Below are 26,024 nucleotides of genomic sequence, written 5' to 3' on the forward strand. Positions count from 1 at the left end.
CCTCCAAAGGGCCTCCTAAACAAAGGCTAGCTTGCATTGGAATAATATATATATTATATATATAATATTATAACCATCCAGATGGTAAGAATGAATAAACCATGTTTCTTGAAAGAGAACAAGGTAAACCTTTTAAAACATCATCTGGCCATGCGGGTTTGAAATGAAAAAAATGAAAACTCTAGTATTCCATTAATACTATGAAGAGGCTTTGGGAAACTTGCTGAAATGCATGCAGCATCATCAAAATCACCCTCATTATGGTGTACCAACTCAAAAGAAGTGACCCCATAAGAGGGGACGTTCAAGACAGATTTATTTTTTCACTTTAAAGGATTGATTCTTTTTTAAACTCAAGGGTAGTGTTGAACTATTATCATGACATCTTAGAAAAAGCCATTAATAAGTCAGCTATTACTGGAGATATAAAATTAACCATAGACCAATTTGATTCTTGTAAGGATTTTGGTATTTCTACAAGTGTGAGATCTTTAGTAGAGATTGATTGTAATTTTGGTAAACAGTGTATCCCTTGCAAAACATTATTTCTTTTAGATATAGACTTTTTGAGGTTGTGAAGAGTTCCACGATCTTCATCCAGTTTTCTGAGGATCTATTCAATAGGGGGATTTTAGGCTTCTATAAACAATTGCTGTCCTGCTTTTGTGTGGTAGATACCTCAACTATTGAACCCACAGCTCCAACACGTAGGTTACGCATGATCCCCTTGCTCAAACGCTTGTCTGCTAGGTTGTGGCCAATATTTGTAGAGCGAGTCGGCCCCCGTTCCACTGTCAAGCTGGGCTGAGTTTTCGCTGGTTGTACAACCCAGGACTCAAAAGGACAGCCCACCAGTTTTGGTTTTGGCCAGTTTAGAAGAGGCAGTAGGAGTTTTCAGATATAGCCGATCAGAGTGATCTGAAGTGGGTATAAAAGAGAGATAATCAGAAAATGTATTAGGTGATTGATGTAATTGTGTGTTTGCCACATTTATAGCTTCCACTGAGGGTTAAAGGCAACAGGAATGTTCTTCGTGCACGGCATCAAGGCTTATGTTGATTTCTGACAGGGGCCATAATTATTGCGCTGACGTCACCATATGGTGAGAAAGCTAAAGTGCCTGGTTGTTGGGCACCCAGTGACTTAGTTCTTTCAGCCTTGCTCATTGACGATTGCCCGGTGGGGGGGAGGTTAGTTGAGAATGTTCTAGATTTGTTCCCTCCATGATATCCCTTTCCTCGTTCAAACACCCCAAACTCCATACATGCTGTGAGGATCACATCCACCAATCTCGTGAGACCTTCATTTATGTACCATTGTTCTTTCTAGATTTTTACAAAGCGAAAATAGTTCTTTAGTGATGATAAGCTGCTCTGAGTCCACCCTCTCCTCAGTGGAAGAGTCAGAAGAAATTGAGCTAAAGGAGGCGTCAGAAGCATGTGTAGAAGCATAGACACTTTCTGCAATTTGTTCTAAGTCAGCTGTCTCGGAAAGGTTTGGTGATTTAGGTAATTCATAGCCAATAATAATGGCTGACGGATCAATTACTAACAATGAAGAGTTTGTTGCCACAGAACCCAGCGATTCACTATGCAGGCTAAATCATGTTTAGTAAGGAATTGTTATCAATGGGCCGGGAGAAAAGAAGATTCTTCCTGCGCCGAAGAAATACCTTCCCCACTTTCAATTGTATGTTCCGCCTCTTAATGTGCAGGGGGGCTAGGTTGGTGCATGTAAAGGAATGTTGTGATCTTGCTTTGCTCATCATTATCATTGCAAATAAGGGACTGCCTAATACAACATTCAATAGGAGCCTTGTTTTTAGTCTTTGCTTGCGACTTACCACCTGAGCGTTTCTTGAGTCTCTCGTTGGCAGGCGGCTGACCATCTTGTGCAGTAATGCATAGCTGATATCTCCTGCAGTTTGAAGGCATATCAAAAGATGGATTGTTTGTACACAGGGCCAAGTCTGAACAGCGGTCCAGACAGCCAAAACTGCCAAACTGCACTTGCTGTGCACTGGAATGCATGCGTGCAATGCATGCAACCTCAGGCTTTTGAAGGTTGAGGCGTGGGAGGAGTCTGCCTTTGTTGTATTCACTGCAACTGGAGCCATAGATAAAACACTGCCGCCAATGACCGTTAATATCTGCTAGCAAACTGCACTTGCTGCGCACTTGAATGTGCGTGCACAATGCATGCAACCTCAGGCTTTGAAAGTTGAGAGGCAGGAGGAGTCTGCCTTCATTGAATTCACTGCAACCGTAGCCAGGGATAAAGAACTGCTGTCAATGACTGCTGTGCATTTGAATGCAACAAGTAGTAGTTCTAGATCCAGTATGGGTCCTTTCCAGTCCAGGTGCCTATGTCCCTCTGAAACTCTAGACAGACTCCACAAACAAATTAAGAAGGGAATTAAACAGTTATTTTGCTTCAGTACCATGTATCCACTTTGGTGGTGACAGTAGCCCTTTGTGAGAGCTACAACGAAGCTTAACCAAACTAAATTGGATAAGTGAGGTATTATATGCATGCCATTGAAATCATGGCTCTTTAATTTGAGTACATGGAAGACAAAATAATTAGCAACTTTTGACGTGTTGTATCTTTTCCCACTCAGTTTTCTTCCTTTAGGACTGGAGGGCAGCTGGAGAATAAGTTATAGGTGTTGGTGAGCTTCCTGTCTTGTCTACAGCATTTATCAGGTGTAAGACACAGTTTCTATTGAATGTGCATGAGTAATTTGTGAGGCATGTTTCAGGGGCGCATATGCAGTCTGTCAGCCTGGGTTCCCAAAATTACTGAATAAGAGCAATGGGGTGGGGAGTAACCATACTCTAGGGGAGAGTAGCTGAGGAAAGGCACATACAAGATGGGTGCATGTATTAGCTTCACCTACATTTTGCTAACCAGATCTTAGCAGGTTAGGAAGCGAATTCCAAAGTTTCGCTGCCATTACTGGGAAGGTGCTTCTCTGCACCTCCAGAACTATCAAGGGCAACATTGCCTCCTTCACTCCCTCTTTGGCTGAGTTCTGCAACCACTCCCTTTCCACTAGCTTCTGCCCACCACCCCTCAAGCACTCCTGTTTCTAGCCCTCCTAAAAAAACTACCAGCAGACCCTTACTGCCCAGCCAACTACCGACCTGTTTCCACTACCCCTTTCCTGGGCAAACTCTTGAAGAAATTGGTCAACTCCCAACTAATCCTTCACACTGAATCTGTTGGTTGTCTCCACTACCATTAGTCCGGCTTTAGAGCAGCCAGAGGCATGGAAACTGCTCTCCTGAACACCTGTGAAGGCCTGCTCTCTAACCTCAATTCAAACTCTACCTCTGCTCTCATCCTCCTCAACCTGTCCTCTGCCTTTGATACTGTCAATCATGCCATCCTCATAAGACGGCTCTTTGATTCCCTCGGCATCACAGACCGGGCACTGCACTGGTTGACCTTGTTCCTCTCTGATCGACCCTCCCAGGTCCAACTTGCCCCCTTTCTCTCCTCCATCTCACTCTCTACCTTTAATGTCCCTCAGGGCTTTATCCTCTCGGCCTGGCTTTTCAACATCTGCCTTGCCCCCCTGATATCCACCTTCTCTCCTCAGATCCAGTGTTATGCAGATGACACACAGCTACCCTTCAAGCTCCCCTCCTCTTCACCTTCATTCCTCTCTCATTCCTGACTGTCTTACTGCTGTTTAGGCATGGTGTGCTGTTAACGATGCCAGTAATACTGAGATTTATCTCATTGGGACTCCTGCCCCATCTTTTCCTCTTACCCTCTGGCTGCCCTCCTTGGGGCCTCTCCCCTCACCCTCGTGTGAGGCAAAAAACCTATGTGGCACCTTATACTCTTCCCTCTCCTTCTCTCCTCACATCGCTGACCTTGACAAGAAGGCCAGCTATCAGCTTTACCTTCTTAGAGGCATTCTCTCTTTCCTCACATTCCCCCTGAAACTCAATGCCTCCGGTGCTCTGGTTCTCTCCAGGCTGGACTACTGCAACAGCCTCTTCCTCAACCTGCCTCTATCCTCCCTTCGCCCTCTCCAACTAATCCAGAACAGGACCGCAAGAATTATCCTTGGCCACAAGCCCCAGGACCACATCTCTGCAGCCCTTACATTTCTCCACTGGCTTCTGGTGGCTGCAAGGATCAAATTCAAGAACCTCAGCATCATCTGCAAGGATTTCTGGGGCCTAGGACATCCAACTTTGAACCTTCTGAACCTTCCTTCCACAGTTTCAAAAACATGGCCAAAGCCTGGCTACCCGCCAAAGATCCATCACCTACTAGCCAACCACCCCCCATGCGCTAGCCACCTGCCTCACCTCTTGTACATAGGCTATGACCTCTGCTCACCCCGTAACTGCATTATGTATATATGTTTATAAATGTAACTGTAATTTTAAACTGTACTTTAAATTGTAACTGTATGTCCTCGGGCCTGGTGCACTCTATAAATAAAATAAATACAAATACAAATACCTGTTTGGGGGAGACATTCATAGAGCAGACTGTCTTGGTAACCTCATCAGGTGTTGTGGGTGAGAAGATGGAGAGTAGGGGGAAGGAGGGTGCGGTCAACAGAGGCCTGAGAGTTGGAGGGTGAGGAGGGAAGGGGACGAAGGAGATTGAGGAAAAGGTGGTCTCGGATTTGCATATGAAATGGAAGGCCAGGGCTATGCATAGGGCCTGGGAAGGAATAGAATCGGTGGAGACTGCAGAAGGACTGGCAAGTTGCTCACAGATTTTAAAGCGTTCAGCTATGTTGCTGGTGGCCCCAGAGATGAAGGCTTGGATGTGAGCCCACTTCTTGTAAAAGTGGAAGAATCTGTGTTGTCTATGGAGCAGGCGACAGTCCAGTTTGTCAGAGGATGTGCTAGAAGCTAGGCACTTTTGTTCTGTGAATCTGCACTTTTCACTGAGGCAAGGTCAGATTCATACCAATTATTGCACTTGGATGCAGCCTTTATACAGATCCTCATGTTAGGGACAACAGTGAGAAGGGTGTTTGAAATTAAGAGGTGAAGGTTAGCAAGGACTGAGTCAGTGGGAGAGTCAGAAGAAGGAGGGGAGGGGGAATGAAAGAGGTGGCAAAGACAGCTACTGACACTCACTTCATCGGTCGAATGACTGACAGTGTGCAAAGAGGTTTAGCCGGGGATCCCAAGAGCTCTAGGCGAGAGGAGAGGAAAGCATGGTCAGGTCAGGAGAGAGGTCTATTGAGAGGGTTAGAGAACAGGAAATGTATTTATGCTGCAATGAGCGCACACAGGGTTTGCCTGGCTGTGTGGGTCGGACCGGATGGAAGAATGGTGAGGGAAAGAAAGTCACAGAGGTTGTGAAGGAGTAAGGAGACTATGTCACGAGAGTCAAGGTGAATATTGAAGTCTCAGAGGACGAGAAGCTTAGAGGTCAGGACAGAGGAGGTAAGATTGTCTCAATCTAACAGGAAGAGGGAGATCGCCTGTAGATAGTGGCGAGAGTGAGCGAGAGGATAGGAGAGACACAAACCTACAGGCGAAGCATTTAAAGGAGGAATAGGGTTGAGTGGGTATGATGGAAGCAGGTACCCATTCATGGAAGATAAGGGCCACTCCACTGCAAGACCATTTAGGCCTGGGCATGGAGAGGATGTTATAGCCCTCAGGGAAAAGAGTGTCAAAAGCAGTGACAGAGCTGGCATTGAACCACGTCTCAGTGAGGGTGAAAACATGTAGGTCAAAGTCTTCTAGAAGATGACAGATGCCAGAGGAGTGTTTAACAGCAGAGCGAGAATTGAGGGTATCTCAGTGAAGCAGGTTGCTGCCTTTAATTCCTTAAGTGCTAAGGACAAGTATGCGCATAGATTTGATTAAAGCTCAGCAGTTAAGGGGTTAAAGGTTTTCCTAAGGGGTGTACATGGAAAAGGTAAACATGTCAGTAGGGGCAAAAAGGCCAGAGGGGTGGTAGACAGAAGAGTGGCAGGAGAAAGGTGGAAATTATTGAGAAATGGGAGATGCCGCTCAAGAAGGAGGAAGTTGGGCTGAGAGCCCTGTGCCATGATAGTGCCATTCTGATAGACATTAATAATGCACCTGGAGGAGGAGAAGTGGGTCAAGAGCACTTCCCATCTGGTTCCACTATTAATGGGCAAAGAAGAGAAGGAGAGAGGATTGAGACCATATGGGGAGTCTATAAGTCTGGGGAAGGAACAACAAAGTTGATGTCAGTAATAATCTGGAGGAATCGTTAACATATGTATCAGCAATGGGCAGGTCTGGGTTAGAGGCCAGGATATGCTTCTTCAAACTTTTCTTTCCAGGCTTCGAAAGAGAGGGGCGATAAGTAATACAGCAGAAATTAGAATAGATAGGGGAGATAGAGAGCACCATAGGGCATGGGAGCAGACGGGTGCCTAGGGGTGGAGAGAAGACAGAGAGCTGCACAGTGCACGAGGGTACTCACCAGGTGGCCTAGAAGCCAAAAGGCACAGATGCAACAAATGTCAAGCAAAGCAGCAGATTATATATTACCCTAGAATTGAGGTTCCAAAATGAAGGAAAAATGCAAAGTTGAACAAGAGCAACAGAAATTAAGTATACCTAGATTTTAAGTCCACAGATATATGAACATGCAACAATTAATTAAGAATGCTGAATTTAGAGCCAACTAGTTTAGAGGGTCAGGCATACATGAAGAGTGCAGCAATACAACAGAAGCATCTACATTTGGAATCAGCTAGGTTTGAGGTAACCTTGATTCGAAGTTAACACATACATGAGGAATGAAGCAATTCGACAGAGGCATCCAAATTTAGAGTCTGCTAGCATTGAGGGTAGGACATACATGAGGAATTCAGTAATTCAGCAGAAGCAGACACATTTAAAAAACACCTAGATTTGAAGTTAACACATACAAGGAGAATACACACTTATTTTATTTTTTATTTTTTAAAATATTTTTATTGATATGGTTGAAAAGTACCTTTCAATGCAGATACAATAGAGAACATTCAATTACAATTTTCACATCAATGAGTAGATATATCAGTGATAAAATTAAAAGAAAAATGTTAAGAAGACATAGCATCACATAAGTGATTAAAATTCACTTAGGTGCAAACGTGTGATGTTTCAGAATCAGATAGAAAATAGACAGCATTTTTTATTTACAATTTAACTTTTTTGATTTCAGTGTTAAGCTTTATGGTGGCATGTTTGATCACCAAGATTGTTGTGGCGTAATGAAAGAAATCACAGTTAAAAGACATATAAAGCTCAGAGGGATAAGGAGTTTACAAGTAATTAATTGATTATCTATAGCACATTGGAATTTAAAGGAAGGTAAAACATCAGTTTGACAAATGATGGAGGTGAAAGCGAATAACTAAAACAGATTGACTAGCCCAAATTCAATGATAAAAGAAATGTCATATTTGCAATGCTACCGTATACTTGCTCACCATTAAAAACCATGTACCATAGTTGTTTACAAGTCAGATTTAAATAATCTCGGAAAAACGTTGGTAGAAAGAAGGTTTGTCTGCAAGATAAAGGAGGATGGAGAGCCAACAAGTGCTTGAGTGTTTTGGGTTCATCCGCATTCTAATCCACTTTGGCAATCGCTTTCAGACAATACAAAACTTCTCTTGTGAGCCATAAGTTCAGTCGGAACCGCTTATATCCTAACCCCACTTTCCATATGCATTTTGCTGCCTACAAAAAGTGCAAAAATAATTGGCGAAAATGCATTCAGTGAAAATGCATTCAGCGAAAGTGGGCTAGACCAATAGAAATGACTGTATGGGGAAAATAGTCTTTACTAATGACACATATTACTCCTGTGTGCCCTGTGCCGATGCATACATCATGCAATGTTAACTAACTAGATGGGATGTGAAAAACAAATAGCATTGAAAATAGCACTGTTTATTCCATGCCCTTAACGCGCAGTGGGTCCATTCATCTTTTAAACATGGCTAACATAAACTGTAATCAGATTCAATCTTCAGTTATCAATGTAAAAAGATTACAAGTTTTCAATGATATGGTCCTGTTAGTGGCAGTAGCATTGAGTTTGTGTGAAAATTAATTAAGAAAATTTAATGGAATTTGAAATTAAGTTTGAAACACATTTGCAAGATCTAATACATCAGCAAGACTTTTATATTGAGGGCCTGATTCTCTGATTCCTTTTATAATGGTGAAACACGCTCAGTGATTCACGCACTAGGACTTTAATAAGGATTTAGGAAATCATTTTTTTCTACACCCAAAAAGATCTCCCAATGTCAATTTTGGCAAAGCATAACAACCTACCTGCTGGCTAGGTCCAGATCCAAGCACCAAATATCGATCCAAAAGAGACAAAAAATGAATGCACAAGATATGGGAAAAACAAACATGTATTCCAACTGCCTAGGCAGGGAAACATCCAAAAACAAATTCAAACGTATTCTAAAAAAATGGCCTGTTTTAAAGTGTATTACAGAAAGGAAACAACAACAAATGTTATGAATCACTTACATTTTCCAGGCTTTTGATTCTCCTGGATCATTTACACTCTATGCATTTACATATATTTCCTAAATCTATTGGCTTGATCTAAGCACGTGACTAAAAAAGGTTACTCATTTGCATCGAGCTCATCTCCGTTCATACCTGTTATAATAGGATGGCTCTCTTGTTAGACATGTATCAGCTGAGCGCAACAGGAAATTGGTTGTTTCACAAGAAGTAAGAGTAGGGTGAATGATAACGTACATTTCAACCAATCCATATGTCAGGTGAGACAGTGTGGCATTGAAATTGTAACCTTGACATCCTTTCCGAGTTACCTAAGCGTTTTAACACCATTGTATTGTTCTCATCATGGTGAACCATTTATCCCTGGTTAACTTTGCAACTCGTCATTGGAAACAGTGAGGAGCTAGCTTCTGTTTCTCATAATTTCAGCTATCCTGACTTTGACCTTTCATGCTTTTGAAGTTCATTCTCTTATAATGACAAGTATATGTGTGTGTATTTATTAAATTGGTGACTTTATAAAGGTGTCTCTATTTCTATTATGTACATTTGGTGATGGTTATGTGTGATCTTCTAGGAAACAAGTCAATTATTCCTAATCAATCGTACAAATGGAGACTTAATGGTGCATGTTATCCTGCAGAGGGCAGTGTTGTGCCTTATTCACTTTATCTTCCATACATATCTTCCATTAATGATTGCTCTGCTCTTTCCGGCTTATGACCTTCATTGTATTACAATTTCACATACTCTTCAGGAGCACAATTTGTTATATGTGTGCCTGGGAACTCAACTAGACTAATATACTTGGACCAATCAATTTGCAGTTTTCTGTCCATTTAGCCCTTGGGTCTGCTACTTCTTTGTTGCTCTTCTTATGACCTCACTACTGCATCTCAAGCCTGGGAACATGTTTGCCTCCCTAGTCTTAGCCAATTACTGTGCAAAATTTTACTGTGTGCTCTGGAAAGTTACAGTTGAGATGTGTATATGTTTCCTTGCAAAGGCTTTATTAATAGTTTCTACTTTGAGGGTGAGGATGTTCATCATTGTGAGGTGGCTAACTGGATTTTGCGGCTCACATGTACTGTATGCTTAGTTAAGTGTAAAGGACTACTGTCATTAATTATTATTGTTAATTCGTAGTAAATTTCCCTAACTAATGTTAATTGCAGATGTGTACGTTATGGCACAGGGTTATGTTTGGCTATCGGGTTAATAGACTACGGTTCACTAAAGCATGTGTTAGGCCTACATAAGGGGCTTTCTTTTGGGTATGTGTGCGCATGGCTTCTGGCTCCCATGCCTTTTAATCAGCCTTTTGAGGACTTTCACAGCTTCTATTTTCGTTCACATTTATGGCGCTGGATGTACTACCCAATGTTGTATTAATTACCCATATTGGCATATTCCCAAACACTCCCTCTTTCATCCCTTGAGGGATGGATCTTTCTCCAAACTCTCTGTCATATTCTTCTGCCCATTGTTGCCAGTCATAGACACTCCTGGGTATCCATATTTTATGTACATCTCTTAAATCTCCAGCACATATGGCATAATCCCAAGGGGTGCATTTTAAGTACGTGGTTGGCCAGGCAGATCTGATGTTTACATATCACTCAGGGCAATTGGCTGGGTCAGGCGGTGGGGACCAAAGGGCATCTTCTGAGCAACAGTGTCCATTTATTGGGTACCTGTTTGTTTCTCCTACACATGGTTGCTCATCTGTTTGCCAGATCTCATCTTTCCAATGAGGAGTGGCACTACCTGTCATACGTACAAGAAGGGTATTTTATAACCAAGGGACATACACCAAGTTACTTTTATCTGATAAGTACACTAGAGTATTATTAAAAGAACAAGGATAGGAAACAACACTCAGAAGAAATTAATTAGCCATTGAGGCTTCCATGATGTTAGAAACGTTTGCCAGTCATCGTCCTTGACAATTCCTCCTATTTTCACCATGATCATTGTCAACTGTGTCATCTATTTTTTTTGCAAGGATTAGGGATCCGGTGTCGGCATCATTGAGAGGCGCTTACATGCAGCACATTCTCCCAATATTTCAGCAACACCGCCCACGATTGCTGTGAAAAGGTAAAGCACCATCCTTTTCTGAAGTGCAGCCACCTTGAATGCACAAAGCTCTTCACATATTGTGTTATTGTGTTGAGTCTATTTTCAGTGGCATTAGAAAGCTCCATCAGGTTGCAGCATATGATCTGGAGACAATTTGAATTGGTAGCAGTTTGTATCCCTGGTTCCAGCAAGGAGGCAAAGGGCACTTCAGTTTTCAAAAATAGACGATATTGAGCAGGCTTCGTCAGCTTCCTCTGGAAAGTATCCATACTGTTTCCTTCTTTACACCCTAGATGAGTTAATGTGTCCTAAAACTGCTGGGGGCAGCATGGGGGACTGTGATCATCCGTTGGGTATTGTACATGCTTCTCAGGAACCATCATAACATGTGCATGCAAAGTTACCCGCACGCAGAGCCCGCTCCAAGAAGGTGGTAGGTAATAATAGTCCTTGCTGCCGCACTGTCACAGGATTTCCATGATGGTGGCTGTGCCCTCACTTAGCACTGCCATCGTGTAGGTCCAGTTGTAGTTACTATTTGTGCCAACGGGCACACTCCCTTTGCCTCTGAAACAGAACAAAGATCTAGTGAGTTTCTGTACTTTTACAGGTTGATCATGTTGATTAAAACTTGTCTATTTATTAACATGCAGTGCCCATACATGTCTACAGTTTCATTGGTTTGCATCAGTTCTTCTTCTGTAAATCCCATTAGTCACTCAGTATTGAATGAAGACTGTCCCTTCACTCATTTCTTGTTCCAGAATGTTGCACTTTCTATAATTATCTGTGTTTTGGCTGGACGGTGTACTTCATCATATTTTCCCATCCCCTTGCACTCTTCTGTGGTCATCCTTTCAATGTGTATTCAAACTGAGTGTCCCTGGAACTGCCCCTGTATCCTGCAAGTTATTAGGTGTCCTAAGCACTGTGCATCTAAAGTCGGCAATTCCTGTTATAAGAACAATCTAGGGTTGCCAACCACATGCGGGATACACCCACATATATAACATGATTCATTTACTTGTGCCCTCCTAATGACTTTCATGAGGTCATACCACACATTGGTACCCTCTGAATGATGTTCATTAAAGATGTTATAGTTTCTTCACTCAACTGCCGCTTAGGCCTGGTCACAAGGTTAGTCCTAAGTACAGTGTGTATCTTGTGCTATTATGTAACTCTAGATCCTAACATTAACAACTCCATTAAAGAAAAAGAAAGAAGAAGAGAGAAAAAAAGTAAACATATCCGGATAAGCATATCAACTTTTGCTGCTGTTCTTCAGTTGGAGTTCCAATGTCTGTTGATCCTCATTGGTTCTGTGCTGTGCTTGTGTCTTTGTGTAGATCGGTGAGATGAATCCAGGCGTGATGATTTTTCAAATTGCCTTTTTGACCTCATCGGAACTGGTAAACATTGGTTAGTTCATTTTCTTATGTGCTGTCTGGCGTAAACTCAGACTTCTGGTCGCATTTGAATAGGTTATTCTGTCGTGTTGTTGTGCTGATCACTTTTGTCCATTGTACTTCCCAGTGCTGTATCACCATGTGACAGAGCATGCTGATTTCAATGACTATTTCTCCCATCTGTATCCATGTTTGCAAAAGTTGTTCATCAGTGACTTCTCTCAATTGCAGTGTGGGGTCAATACATAGCACTTTCCTCTACTCCATCCCTTCCTCATCTATGCCTGATATGATGACTGCGTCTTTCCTTATGATCACTGCCTCAATGTTCAATGTAAAGACTGTTCCTGGAGCTTCCTCGTGTAGTACTGTTGGTCGGAATAAACATTATGCTGGCAAGCGGAATATTATGTTTTGTACACCTTGTAACCAACTAATCCAAATGATCACTGCATATGTGAATAAAGCTTTGTGTAATGGGTATGCCTGTATAGTGTTGGTGCTACAGAGTGCCTCCATTACTGTGGCTATCCTTTTGAAATGCATGCCTTGTGTTGAACACACTATTCCTTTGTCATTGAATGAAATGGTCATGTTAATCTTCTGTAGGAGATCCCTGCCTAGTAAGTTCACTTGCTTTTCCGTACTGTAAAATAATGGTGCAACTGGCCATTGAGTCCCAGTAGTGAGGGGTAAAAAGTAAAAGGAACCCTTACAATTGCCTCAAAAAACTCTGAGTGTCCAGGCTGTTGCTCATAAACGGAAAATGTCCTTCCCTTATACAAAATTGGGTGGTTCCAGTGTCTACCATAAAGGTAAACATTCTGTTTCCTATCTTCACCCCTACTTTGGACTGCTTGTCTACATCTGGAGTGATTGAGAGAACTGGGCACATCAAGGCATGCTGTCCTATTGTGTGTAGTAGTTACATCCTGGAAGCAGGAAAGCATTGCTTTGTCGCACACTAGCTCCAGTGTGATGTGTTACACTCATTTGTGGAAGGGCACTCTGTTCCCATAGTACTGTAGTGGCCTGTGCTGGCATCTGTTGGGTGATGTTATACATTACTTGTTGGGCTAGGTTCTGTATAGGCTACCCTTGTGTGGGTGCAATCATTTGTATGTGGCCTATATTCTGGCGCTGTGCAGATCCTGGGGTATACATTGGTACTGGTGTTGTGGCTTGTTGTGGTGTATAGAATCCCTGCAGCCCTTGTGCATAATACAAATCTGGGGGTGCTCCTTTATAATATTGCATAAGGGGTCTGTCTCGACAATACTTAGACATGTGTCTCATCTTCCTGCATGTCCAACACGCTCCTCCAAATTGAAGTCATAATCCCCCAAATCTTCCCACTCGCCCGTCTGTGAATTAGCCCTTGCCCCTTGAACTCCCCCCTTGACTCATCTATTGCTGTGATTGTACTGCTTATTAGTACATTCGGGTGTTGCCCCTGACTAATTTTGAGCATCTGTAGGGTTAGTTACTACTACTCTCTCCATACTGACTTTCGCTAGTTTATTTTGCACTAATTTAGCTTCTGCGTGCTGTGCCTTGTCTTCTACTGCCTTTTCATTCTCACGCTTGTGTTTACAAAAATGCACTATATGTGCATGTATCTCTCCCCACCCTTTCGCTTCAATGCCTACAATTTGGTCTAATTCCACTTGTACTTCTGCAGAAAGACCTTTTCAAAGCACATGATAGAAACATTGTATAATCTTTTCCTACGTTACTCTTGTCTCCTCTCACCGCATTTCCTGAATGGATTGAATATACAATGCAGTATCTTCGTCATGATTCATTGTGCATGCCATTATTGCGCCTCCAGCAGGTCTGTCAGAGAATGTCCTTTGCAGTGTATCCCATAGACTGGCTCGACGATTGTTAAATGGTGCCCCGCTGTGCGCATCACTTTCTAATTAATCTCACGGTACCCTGCTTGTTCCCAAATTGTGTTTTTCTGATCTAAAATTATGCTAGCTTGTGGGCTTTTCATATCCATAAGTACCAAGGTAGACCTTGCTGTATGTTTTTCTACCACACTGATCCACATACTCACCCGCACTTGTCAGAGATGGCAACATTTTGATTACATTATTCTTGTCCATATGTGGCCATGGTATATATTGTGATATACCTACTCCCTTTTGATCAATGAGAACTGAATTCCTTGTTTAGAGCTAGAATGTTTTCTAGCCTTGTTCCTCCCCTTGACCACTGCCATGGTTCTAGGACAAGGCCGTATTCGCTTTTCCAAAGCAGTCCTCTCTTTCTGATCCTCTTCCATTTCCCAGTTCTTCTCACTCTCTTCATGCTCATCATGCTCATCTTCACTTTCAATCACATCCTAATTATATCTTTCATCCTGCTGCTCTGACTCTTCCGTTTCTACTTTTACATCCTTAGTAACTGCATTGTGCAATTTCTCCTGCTGCCCATGTTTTTGCATCTACCGTAGGGCAGGGCCCGCTGTTTTCCTCATCGCCCTTTGTTTGTTTGTTTGTTTGTTTTTATTATTTGTAAAGCACACCTAACCCCTGGGTAGCAGGGCGCAAGCAACAAGAGGGGTGTACAGCTTAAGTAACAGAGCACGCAGCGAATGAGCCCAACTAGATTACAATGTTGGAACATCCAGCATTTGGTCCAATATGTCAAAATACAAGTTATAGATGAGTATACATAGTTTACAAAGTTGAGGATGTATCTAAGCATATACAATATACAATTTACAGTTTATACACAATTTACAATCGGCGCGGCAGTGGAAGTGATTGGATGTCCTAGCATTAGGTGTTGTGTTCCTTGATCCAGCGGATGGTATTGGATCTGAATATTGGGTAAGGGAAGGTCTTCCCTAAGGGATGGTGGTAAGGAGTTCCCAAATTGTGTTTTTCTGATCTAAAATTATGCTAGCTTGTGGGCTTTTCATATCCATAAGTACCAAGGTAGACCTTGCTGTATGTTTTTCTACCACACTGATCCACATACTCACCCGCACTTGTCAGAGATGGCAACATTTTGATTACATTATTCTTGTCCATATGTGGCCATGGTATATATTGTGATATACCTACTCCCTTTTGATCAATGAGAACTGAATTCCTTGTTTAGAGCTAGAATGTTTTCTAGCCTTGTTCCTCCCCTTGACCACTGCCATGGTTCTAGGACAAGGCCGTATTCGCTTTTCCAAAGCAGTCCTCTCTTTCTGATCCTCTTCCATTTCCCAGTTCTTCTCACTCTCTTCATGCTCATCATGCTCATCTTCACTTTCAATCACATCCTAATTATATCTTTCATCCTGCTGCTCTGACTCTTCCGTTTCTACTTTTACATCCTTAGTAACTGCATTGTGCAATTTCTCCTGCTGCCCATGTTTTTGCATCTACCGTAGGGCAGGGCCCGCTGTTTTCCTCATCGCCCTTTGTTTGTTTGTTTGTTTGTTTTTATTATTTGTAAAGCACACCTAACCCCTGGGTAGCAGGGCGCAAGCAACAAGAGGGGTGTACAGCTTAAGTAACAGAGCACGCAGCGAATGAGCCCAACTAGATTACAATGTTGGAACATCCAGCATTTGGTCCAATATGTCAAAATACAAGTTATAGATGAGTATACATAGTTTACAAAGTTGAGGATGTATCTAAGCATATACAATATACAATTTACAGTTTATACACAATTTACAATCGGCGCGGCAGTGGAAGTGATTGGATGTCCTAGCATTAGGTGTTGTGTTCCTTGATCCAGCGGATGGTATTGGATCTGAATATTGGGTAAGGGAAGGTCTTCCCTAAGGGATGGTGGTAAGGAGTTCCAAAATTGTGCAGCTTTGACAGGGAAGCTATTCCCTCCGGACATCGTGCGTTTAAATCTTGGGACAAGGAGGTTTGAATTGGCCTTTCTAGATGGGCGGCAGGAAGTCGGTCTGGTGAATCTCGTTATCAGATATTGGGGGCCGCTTGATGTAGGCATTTGTGGGTCAGAGAGACCAATTTAAGGAAAATGTTGTCTTTTGTAGAAAGCCAGTTGTGCTACCTTCTACTCTCTGAGATATGTGCTTTCCGCGGGAGGCTTAGGGCTGCTCTTAAGGCATTGTTTTGCAGGGTTTGAATTTTATTTGTAATGTATTTGTTACTGCCTACATAGAGCGCATTGCAATAATCTAACTTGGATAGGATAAATGCTCTGGCTAGAGTAATGCAGTTGTTAGGTGAGAGGAAAGGTTTGGATGCCCTAATGAGTTTACATGTATAAGATGTAGCGGACGTCAAGGCATTGACTTGTTTCTTTAAGGTGAGCGTTGAATCTAAATAGAATCCTAAGGTTTTGACCTCCTTAGCTACCGTGATGATATTATTGTCGATGACAAAGGAGGAATAGTTTTGGCCTAATTTATTGAGGTTGGGTACGGTGCCTAGAATAAGGAGTTCTGTCTTGTCATCATTCAGGCATAGACCATGAGAGGCCATCCATGCCTGGATGATGAGCTACACACGATTTACAAAGGCCAAATCCTTGTTTTAATCCCCCGTCAACGGGATGAGGATCTGGGTATCATCAGCGTAATTTGTGTAGGTGATACCCAGGCCATCTAGATCATCAAAAAGGGGCTTTGTAAAGATGTTGTACAGGGTAGGGGAGACACAAGAACCCTGTGGCACACCACAGGTAATGGGCATGGGGTCAGCAGCTGCTGAAGGGGAAAAAACATGCATAGTGCGGTTGTTGAGGAAGGACTGGATCCATTCAGTTGCCTCCTGGGAGAAATGAGCTGCTGACTGTAAGTGTGTGCAAATAATATCATGGTTGACCAGGTCAAATGCGGCTGAGAGATCAAGCAGTAGCAGAAGTGCTGTCTTGCCTTCATCTCTCAGCTCATCTATCTGTGCCTTAAGATCTATGAGCGCAGTCTCAGTCCCGTGCTGAGGTCTGAAGCCTGACTGTCGGACTCCCAAGAGGTGGTTAAATTCCAAGTATTGTTGAATTTGTTGGTATGCTATTTTATCGAGGATTTTGAGAAGAAATGGCACTGTGGTGATGGGACGGTAGTTGGTAGGGATGGCAGGATCTAGATTCAGTTTTTTGAGGAGTGGGAGGACCCAGGATTGTTTCAGATTGTTGGGTATGGTGCCGGTTGCAAAGGAAGCATTTATTAGTTTAGTGATAAATGGTGAGAGTTCTCGAGCTGCATCTTTTATCAGTTGAGCAGGGCATAAAACCCCATGGCAGTTTTAGGGTTTGAGTGCAAGAATAACTTTTTCAACCTATTTGGTAGAGACTTTACTGAAGTAGAAAGGGGGGGTGGGCACGGGAGTTGGCATACAGGTAGGTTGAGGAGTGCAACTAGTTTTACTCAATTTGGAGGTGGAGAGGAGGGAGTCTTTTTTGTTGCTAATTTTAGTTTGCAGAGAGGTAATTTTATTGGCAGGAGCTTTTTGAATATCTGTGCACCAATTTTTGTCCTTGATGCACGAGTCAGGTGGCTGGACAGGGGTTTCTATTTCTTTCAGAATTGAGAAAAGCTCTTTAGTGTTCGATTTCGCTTGAGAGATTCGAAGGTTATAAGAGGTTTGTTTTGCAAGGATAATTTCTTTTTTGTACTGGGAAGCTAGATTACTTAGGTTTATCTTATTAATTTCAGAGGGATCTGATCTCCAAATGTTTTCATAACATCGTTTTTCCTGTCTGATGACTTTAATGTGAGGAGAGAAGCAGTTGTTCACATGTTTACGAGGTTTGCTCCTTCTCACTTTGAGAGGTGCTATGGCATCAAGGGAGGATAGCCTTGCTTTGTTGTAAAGATCTACCATGGTTGAGGGATCCATATGGTCGGGGATAGCGTTAAGAGTAGGAAGGATCATAGGAAAAAGATTTTCGGGAGTGATATTTCTCTTATTTCTAGTTGGGATAGCAGGAGCTATGCTGCTAGGTTGCAGCGAAGGTGTAGGCTCTAAGGAGAATGTGATCGGTGATGATCAGACCACGGCTGTGGGAAGATAGATGAGACTGTGAGTGGGCAGTTATGCACAGCTAGCCAATCCAAGGTTCTACCTTTGGTGTGGGTAGGAGCTGTAATTTTCTGAGTGAAGCCTAGTTCCTCTATGGTGTTGTTGATTATAGTGGCATTAGTGTCTAATATGATACTTTGGGAGGAGTTCTTAAGATTGTGAGATATAATATTTGTTAAATCATCTTCAAATGATCCTAGTGGACCAGGAGGTCTGTATATTAGGTGAATGGATACAGTCTGCATATTAGATAGAGTTAGCTTAGCCATTAGGGATTCACAAGAATGTATGTTGTGTGGAGGTGAAAGGTTCATGGATAAATTACTTTTGGCTATAATAGCAAGGCCACCACTTCGAGAGGTGGTACGGTCGAGTCTTAGGAGGGTGTAGTCGTCTGGTATGGCTAGCATAATTGCTGGGCCGGCTGCTGGGTGGAGCCAAGATTCAGTAACCGCTAAAAAGTCTAAGCTTTCATTGTGCAGTAAGTCAGCTATGTCGGTAGCATTGGCTATCATAGAACGTGCATTTATGAGAGCAGCTCTCATCCCAGACTGAACTGGTTTCTGGATTGCTAGTTGTGTTTTAGGTTTGCGTTTTGGCCAGATGGGTTCTCGGAAGATTCTGCAATTGAGTTGGACTGGGTGCTGGTGATGGCTTGAGTTGCATGGGCTGTGTGTGGCATTACTGTGCACTAATTTAGTTGGGGGGTCATAGAGCCTAGGTAATCTGGCCCGTAATTTAAGGTTCCTTTGAGAAACAGTACATGGTATGGGAATCATGGCAGCCTGTTTAAGGGCATTCTGCGCTGGCGCGGGTGGGGGTGAATTAAAGGGCATGGTGTGGTCATGTAGGCTAGTAATGTAAAGGAGAGTTCTTAGTAGGACAGTGTAAAGCATTGGGAAATGCATTGTGTACAGAGATCAAGCAGAGTACAGAGAGTGTCCGTGCATAATACCATAGGTGTAACACAGGGCAGATGTAGAGGCCAAATGCTAGTCAGTGGTGGCTAGGCAAGTGTTGCAGGTCTAAGGCATGTTGATGCGTTAGGGTATTTGACACATTAGGCCGCAGTGGCAGTTGGTGCACTGCAGCAGTAGCTAACAATGTACTGCATCAGCTAGGCTTTACGCAGAGTATTCTGGCTAACTAACATCGCATTATCAATCAGGGCTAAGTGTGGGGCCAGTATGCACAAGCAGTGGAACATCTAGATTCGATTTTTAGCAATCAGGGCTCAAAGGTAGGGCCAAACACAGTATGCACAAGCAGTGGAACATCTAGATTCGATTTTTAGCAATCAGGGCTAAAAGGTAGGACCAAACACAGTATGCACAAGCGGTGGAACATATAGAATCAATTTTTAGCAGTCAGGGCTAAGGGTAATATATGTACAACAAAAGAGGCAGTGGTTAGGCAAGTTACAGCAATCTAAATACAGTTGCTAAGAGGCAATGTAGATGCAGTTTTGAATGGTCAAGCAGAGTCTAGGATGTTCTGAATGCAAATTGCTAATGTGGCTGCTAGTGTGGCAAGAAGTCAAGCAAGTGATAGCAATCTAAATACAGTGACTAGGATGGCACTCTAAATGCAGTTGTAAAGCAATCGAACAAAATTAGGATACTCTGAATGCAATGTATTGATGTGATCAATAATAAGGGCAGTTTCAAGCAAACAAGATGTAAATTGTTAGGCAGGCAATCTAGATACAATTAGTAATATAATGCAACATAGTGCAGGATGATGAGACTATATGCCACTTTCTGGTGTACCATAGGCAAGCGTAGTAGTGGAGGACAGTAAAGATAGGCAACTAGACGTAGCGCCGCAATATTAGTGCTAAGTCTTTAAAAGTTAACTTGCATGTGACAAGCAGGGGGTCTGGCAGACGGCAGACACACGCACAAATAGGCATCTAACAGGTGCTGGCCTTGTCTCCGTGGGCCTTGTGTTGTAGTGGGCCGGCTTCGCCTGCCGGCGCCCAATGGGGAGTGAAGTGGACCGACTGTCCAATCAGAAGTCTGCTGGAGGCCACGTTAGGGCAGGGAGGCTGCACACGGGCCGCAGGCGGCCATCTTTAGGCATCTAGTGCCTCGTGTGTTTCAATGGACGCAATAAGGCACTTGGCTATATAGCCATTACTGTGCAGGATGGGATCTTTCCCTTTACACACTTTTAAAGGCAATGCAGCAAAAAAAACAATGAGCAATTTCTGGGAGCATGCGCCGGGACGTCTGCGCTTACCAGAAGTCCGTAGTTGAGAAGGGCAATTTTAACGGCTGGTCCGCTGCTTCTGCAGGGACGTTGCTCAGAGCTCCTGCTCCTCTGGTGGGTGGTGGGGACTGCTGGCCTTGTCTCCGTGGGCCCTGTGTTGTAGTGGGCCGGCTTCGCCTGCCGGCGCCCAATGGGGAGTGAAGTGGACCGACTGTCCAATCAGAAGGCTGCTGGAGGCCACGTTAGGCCAGGGAGGCTGCACACAGGCCGTAATTATTCCTCTGTCTTACATATCGCTGCTTCTAAATGTTTATGTGCTTTATTTTCTAATTTCACTATTGCTGGGTCTCTTCGTTTGCCTGATGCATTTGCTACCCTTAGAGAGATTTTTTTCCGGAATATGCTAGTGGTTTATATCGGGGGTTTGTACATTCTGCAGGTGGTTTTAAGGGATAATGGCCCATTGCGGGCAGAGCTGACAGCTGTGCAGGTGCTGGAGCCTGTGCCAACTGGGTGCCTTTCTCTGCACTCATCTGAGGTATCAACTGCACAGGCATTGAATCCTGTGTCGTATTTGTGCTACCTGACAGGGGCAGGGTAAATACACACTCAGCATTTCCCCTTGCTTTAATACTACTTTCATCCTCTTCATAGAGCTTACAGAGCTCTAGTATACTTTGCCTCTTTTTAAGCTTCTTACCCTTATAGGTGGACATTAAATGGGTATGCAGGTGTTATGCATACTTTTGTCATTAATGCGTTCAGGTGGGCAAGTTTTAAACATTTTTCCTTCTGTTTCTACCGCCCCTTCTTGACTATATTTTATAATCCTTTCTCTATAGGTTGGTAGCTCCCTGCACATGTGCTCTAATGGGATACTCATTTATCTTCTTGACAGTAAAACATGGATGCAATTGACTCGCATAGCTTCTTTACACAGAAACTAAATTAAACAATCCCTTTAACAATAACTCACAGGGCCGCCACTCTTTGGTGCACTCCTTACATGCGCATCAACCAAAATTTCCACAATCCACACCACCTCCCAAACAAAGTCTCCAACCCAATCTTCTGCCCAATTCAAAATCTTATCAACATTTGCCTCTGATCATTCACCACTATGTAAACATATAGAATGCAAAGAAAAATCATAGTTCAACAATTTCTACTCTTCTCTGCCTCTCACACCTTACTGTTGGTGGAGGGTACAGTCCTTGCTAATGCAGGACCTCCCACTCTTATTTCTGAAGCAGCACTGCCCCTCCTTCCTTTACTCAGGGATGTGTGCTCTTCACTTACCAAGTTTTAGTTTTATGTGACGTCACCGCTCCTCGCTACAGAAGAACTCTTCAATTTCTACTACAAAAGAGAAAAAACAAATCAAAGCAAAAGAAGACACCTCAGGTGGTGCACACCGTCATTCTCTCAACTTCTGCATTTATATTCACTTCCTCCCTTTACTAAAACAGGTGCACTGGCTCACTGTGGTCATCTGAATTCTTCCCTGGCCACTTCTCCCCACAATGGCCTACAATTGAGGAGGGTGGGCGAGGGCCCAGGAGCGATCAGGCAAGCCTTTCTAGTAACCCTGGCGCGTGGTACCTCCGCGTGGCTCTGCACAATCTTCTGCTCTCTCCATGCGGGCCTCGCTTGTCCCGAAAGTGCTTTGGAGGAATTCAAAGCTTTACAAAAAATACCTGGATCCCTGTACTCGGGCCACCAAATATGTTGGGTAAGTCCCAATCCAAGCACCAAAAATCAATCCGAAAGAGACAAAAAAATGAATGTACGAGATATGAGAAAAACAAACAATTATTATAACTGCCTAGGCCGGGAAACATCTAAAAAGATATTCAAGCGTATTCCGAAAAATGGCCGGTTTTATAGTGAATTACAGAAAGGAAAAGACAATAAATGTTGTGAATCACTTACATTTGCCAGGTTTCTGATTCTCCAACATTATTTACACTATAAGCCTTTTCATATAACACATATAACTCTATTGGCTTAATCTAACCATGTGTCTAAAAAAGGTTAACTCATTAGCATTGAGCTCATTGAGCTCCTCTCTGTTCGCGCGCTTTCTAATTGGATGACTCTCTTGTTAGACATGTATCAACTGAACACAACAGGAAATTGTTTGCTTCACAAGTAGTATGAGTGGAGTGAATGATTATATATATTTCAAAGAATCCCAATGTGAGGTGAGACAGTGTGGCATTGAATTTGTAACCTTGACATCCTTTTGCGTTGACCTAAGCATGCTGGGGCCATCCTATTGTTCTCATCATTGTGAACCATTTATCCCTGGTACACTTTGCAACTCGTCATTGGAAACAGTGATGGCTTATCTTTCATTTCTCATGATTTCATCTATACTGTCTTTGTCCTTTCATGCTGGGGATTAGCTGCTTGTGAACTTCATTCTCATATAATGACCAGGATACGTGTGTGTATTTATACAATTGGTGGCTTCATAAAAGTGCCTGTATTTCTATTACGTACATTCCATGAGGGTTACGTGAGAGCTTGTAGGAAACAAGTCAATTATTCCAATCAATCTTAATGGTGCATGTTATCCTGCAGAGGGCAGTGTTATGCCTAATTAACTTTGTATTAACAGACATATGTTCCACTAATTATTGCTCTGCTCTCACAGGCTTACAACCTTCATTGTATTACATGAACAAAATTTGTTATATGTCTTTCAAATGCTTTCCTGACAACTCAACTAGACTAATATACTTGGACCCATCAGTATGCAGTGTTCTGTCCTTTTATCACTGGGGTCTGCTAGTTCTTCTTATGCCCTCACTATTGAATCTCAAGCCTGGGAACTGCTTCGCCTCCCTAGTATTAGTGAACCACTGCACAGCATTTTACTGTGAGCTGTGGAAAGTTACAGTTAAGATGTGTGTATGCTTCCTTGCAAAGGCTTGATTAATAGTTTCTACTGTGGGGGTGAGGATGTTCATCCATGTGAGGTGGATAACTGGATTTTATGGCCTATATATACTGCATGCTTAGCTCAGTGTAAAGGGCTACTGCTATTCATTATTAATGTGATTCATAGTATATTTCCATAACTAAAGTTAAGTGCAGTTGTATTCGTTATGGCACAGGGTTATGATAGGTAAGATAGGTTATTTATAACGCGCTTAATACCCAGAGGTTTCTAAGCATGGACCCGGGGATTGACCTGTGTTGCTCTGGATCGTCTTGCTTCCAAGGCGAGCATGTTGCCCCTAAACTATCCTCTGTTATGTTTGGCTATAGGGTGAATACACTATGGTTTACTAAAGCCTGGCTGCTCATGCTGTGTTGGGCCTACATAAGGGAATCTCTTTTGGGTATGTGTGTGCGCAACTGCTGGCTTCCATGCTGTTTCCTCAGCTTTATAAAATTCTCGCAGCTTGTATATTCATGAACGTTTTGTGCGCTGGATGTACTCGCCAATGTTGTTGTAATTGCTCTGTGAATCAGGCTTTAAGACTTCAATATGGATTTTGAAAATAATTTTTTTTCTACATCCAAAAAAGATCTCACAATAGCAATTCTTCTTTAAAAAAAAAGGTTCCCTGCGGTGTACTCCTTATAACTGTCCAGATAAATGTCCCACAATGTAATTTGTTCAAGCTGTGGTGTTCAGCTACCATCAGGCCATGTCTCTATGAGAACTAAGGCAAAGCGTAACAACCTACCTGTTCCTTACGTTTTTAGGGATGTAGTGGAGTACCGATGTTGACTCTCGTTCTCCTCAGCAATGCTTTCCAGCAGCTAAATTTCTACAGCCAGTGGAAAGCCCAACAAAGGGGAGGGATATGTCTCAGTGGCACAGGGCCGTATCAGTGGATTTTTAGTGGGGGAGACCAGGCATTGTGTTTCTGTGCTTCTGAAATAAGAACAGGGACATTTGGAGTACTTACTGTTGAGTGCATTCCCTAACCTCTACCCTTTGTGTTATTCGATGGCACCTTGGATCAAATAGCACAGATTCCACAGCTTGGGGTCCTCAACCAGTTTCCCGCTGTGACCTGGAACAGATGGGATCTTCCTGAAAGCGGAAGAGGTTTGCCTTGGTTTGAGGTGCAGGCTCCTCTATTGATACCTGATGGCTGGAGTAAGTGACACTCAACATATCAGTAGTTGTGACCACTCACAGACTGTTTGCAATGTACCTTAATGTTCATAAAAAATGTATAGTGGCAAATAATAATTAATATACTTTAATGTTTGAATATCAAAAATTCATAAAGCCTTCCAAATAAGCACCACACATGTATATATAATATATATTTATTTATTCAGTGAAAACACTTTGTTAAAGGGACGTAATGGTTTCAGTTGCCCTAGTAAAAACCTATGAAATTCAGTGAAAATAATTGTTAAAGGGGTGCTATGGTTACAAGTAAAATCGAAACCCCCCCAGAAATTGACCAGTTATGGTAAGCTAGGCAACCGTAACTCATGCCACCACTGTTCACTGCTAAGACTACAATATGATCAGTTAAAAGGCACAAACATGGGCTCTACCTTTACCCCAACATCGTAAATGTCACTCGCCCCCTTTGGAGCAGGAGCTCCCAACAGATCCGGGTGCTGCAGGAGCAGTACACCCAACATCCTAGTGAGCAGAGGTAAGCTTGTGGCTCCCTAGCTTCACAACTGGTGCCTGATCCACTTGTTTCACCAGAAGTGCCTCGTTTTGTGTTCATTTACACAATCTCAAGCCCATATACTGAAGCAACACGGATGAAAAGTTTTTTGCATCCTGTCCCTAAGATGGCTGCCGCCTGGGACCATCATTTTGTCTGATCTCGTCTCACAGGCGCCTGGCTTGCATGAGCTCTCTGATAGGCAGTTCATCCTATTTTCTCATCAACTTATCGTCGTCAGGCTTCAGCCAGCCTGCAGAGTAAGGCCTAGGAAGAAGGCCAGCTGACTGAGCTGACCGAGCGCAATCGGCACACGGTGCACAGCTCTCAGCCATCGATCCATGCACGTCATCTCCTACCGACACTCCCCCATCACTGCAATCTACGGCCCAAACTAAGTCTACGCGACCACATCCAATGAGTTTCTACAAAACTCAGGTATGTAATCGATAGAAGTTCCTCGCATCGTGTCAGTCTAAACTTTAGCTGCACCGAAAGACGACCCCAACATCCACTGTATACTGGCTTTGACAATCACTCTTCCAGCCTGCTCGCAAAGTCGCATTGTCGCTGCACAACGTTAAATGTTCTTCTAAATGCAACAGATCCCATGGACCCACCGCTTGACTCTTGCACTTTCTTGCGAGTACTGCTCTATTGTTACGTTGTTGCTTCACGCAAGTCTGCCTATTCACGCTGTCTTAGACCAAACTGTAAAGTATACTCTGCTTAACCCCAAACTAACTAATATTTGCATATATGTTACCTATGTCCACATATATACGAACTGCCTGGCGCCTCAACCATCTGTAGACTTTTCCACGAACCCTATACATAACTCTATGCACTAGCCCCTACTGTTCTGCCCTCTGTCACAATTCTGCCCCACTTGTCCCGGCCACATTGCACTCTGCTATGCCGGGTCTGTATGCAACATCACACCCTGCTGTTACACCTGTGCATTTACTAGTCATGCTCTGCTTCTCTTCGATTTGTAGCCCAACCTACTGCTAACGCTGGACTAGCCAAATGCCTATATATTTGCCCAACTGAAGATCATGATTTAGCTTGTTGCTTTTATAACTGCCCAACTGCTGTTTTGAATTAGCCTATCGCCATTCTGTCGACCTAACTGCTGATTTGAATTAACTT

Source organism: Ambystoma mexicanum, chromosome 10, assembly GCF_040938575.1.
Source record: "Ambystoma mexicanum isolate Mex_15411 chromosome 10, UKY_AmexF1_1, whole genome shotgun sequence".
Classification (NCBI taxonomy): Eukaryota; Metazoa; Chordata; class Amphibia; order Caudata; family Ambystomatidae; genus Ambystoma; species Ambystoma mexicanum.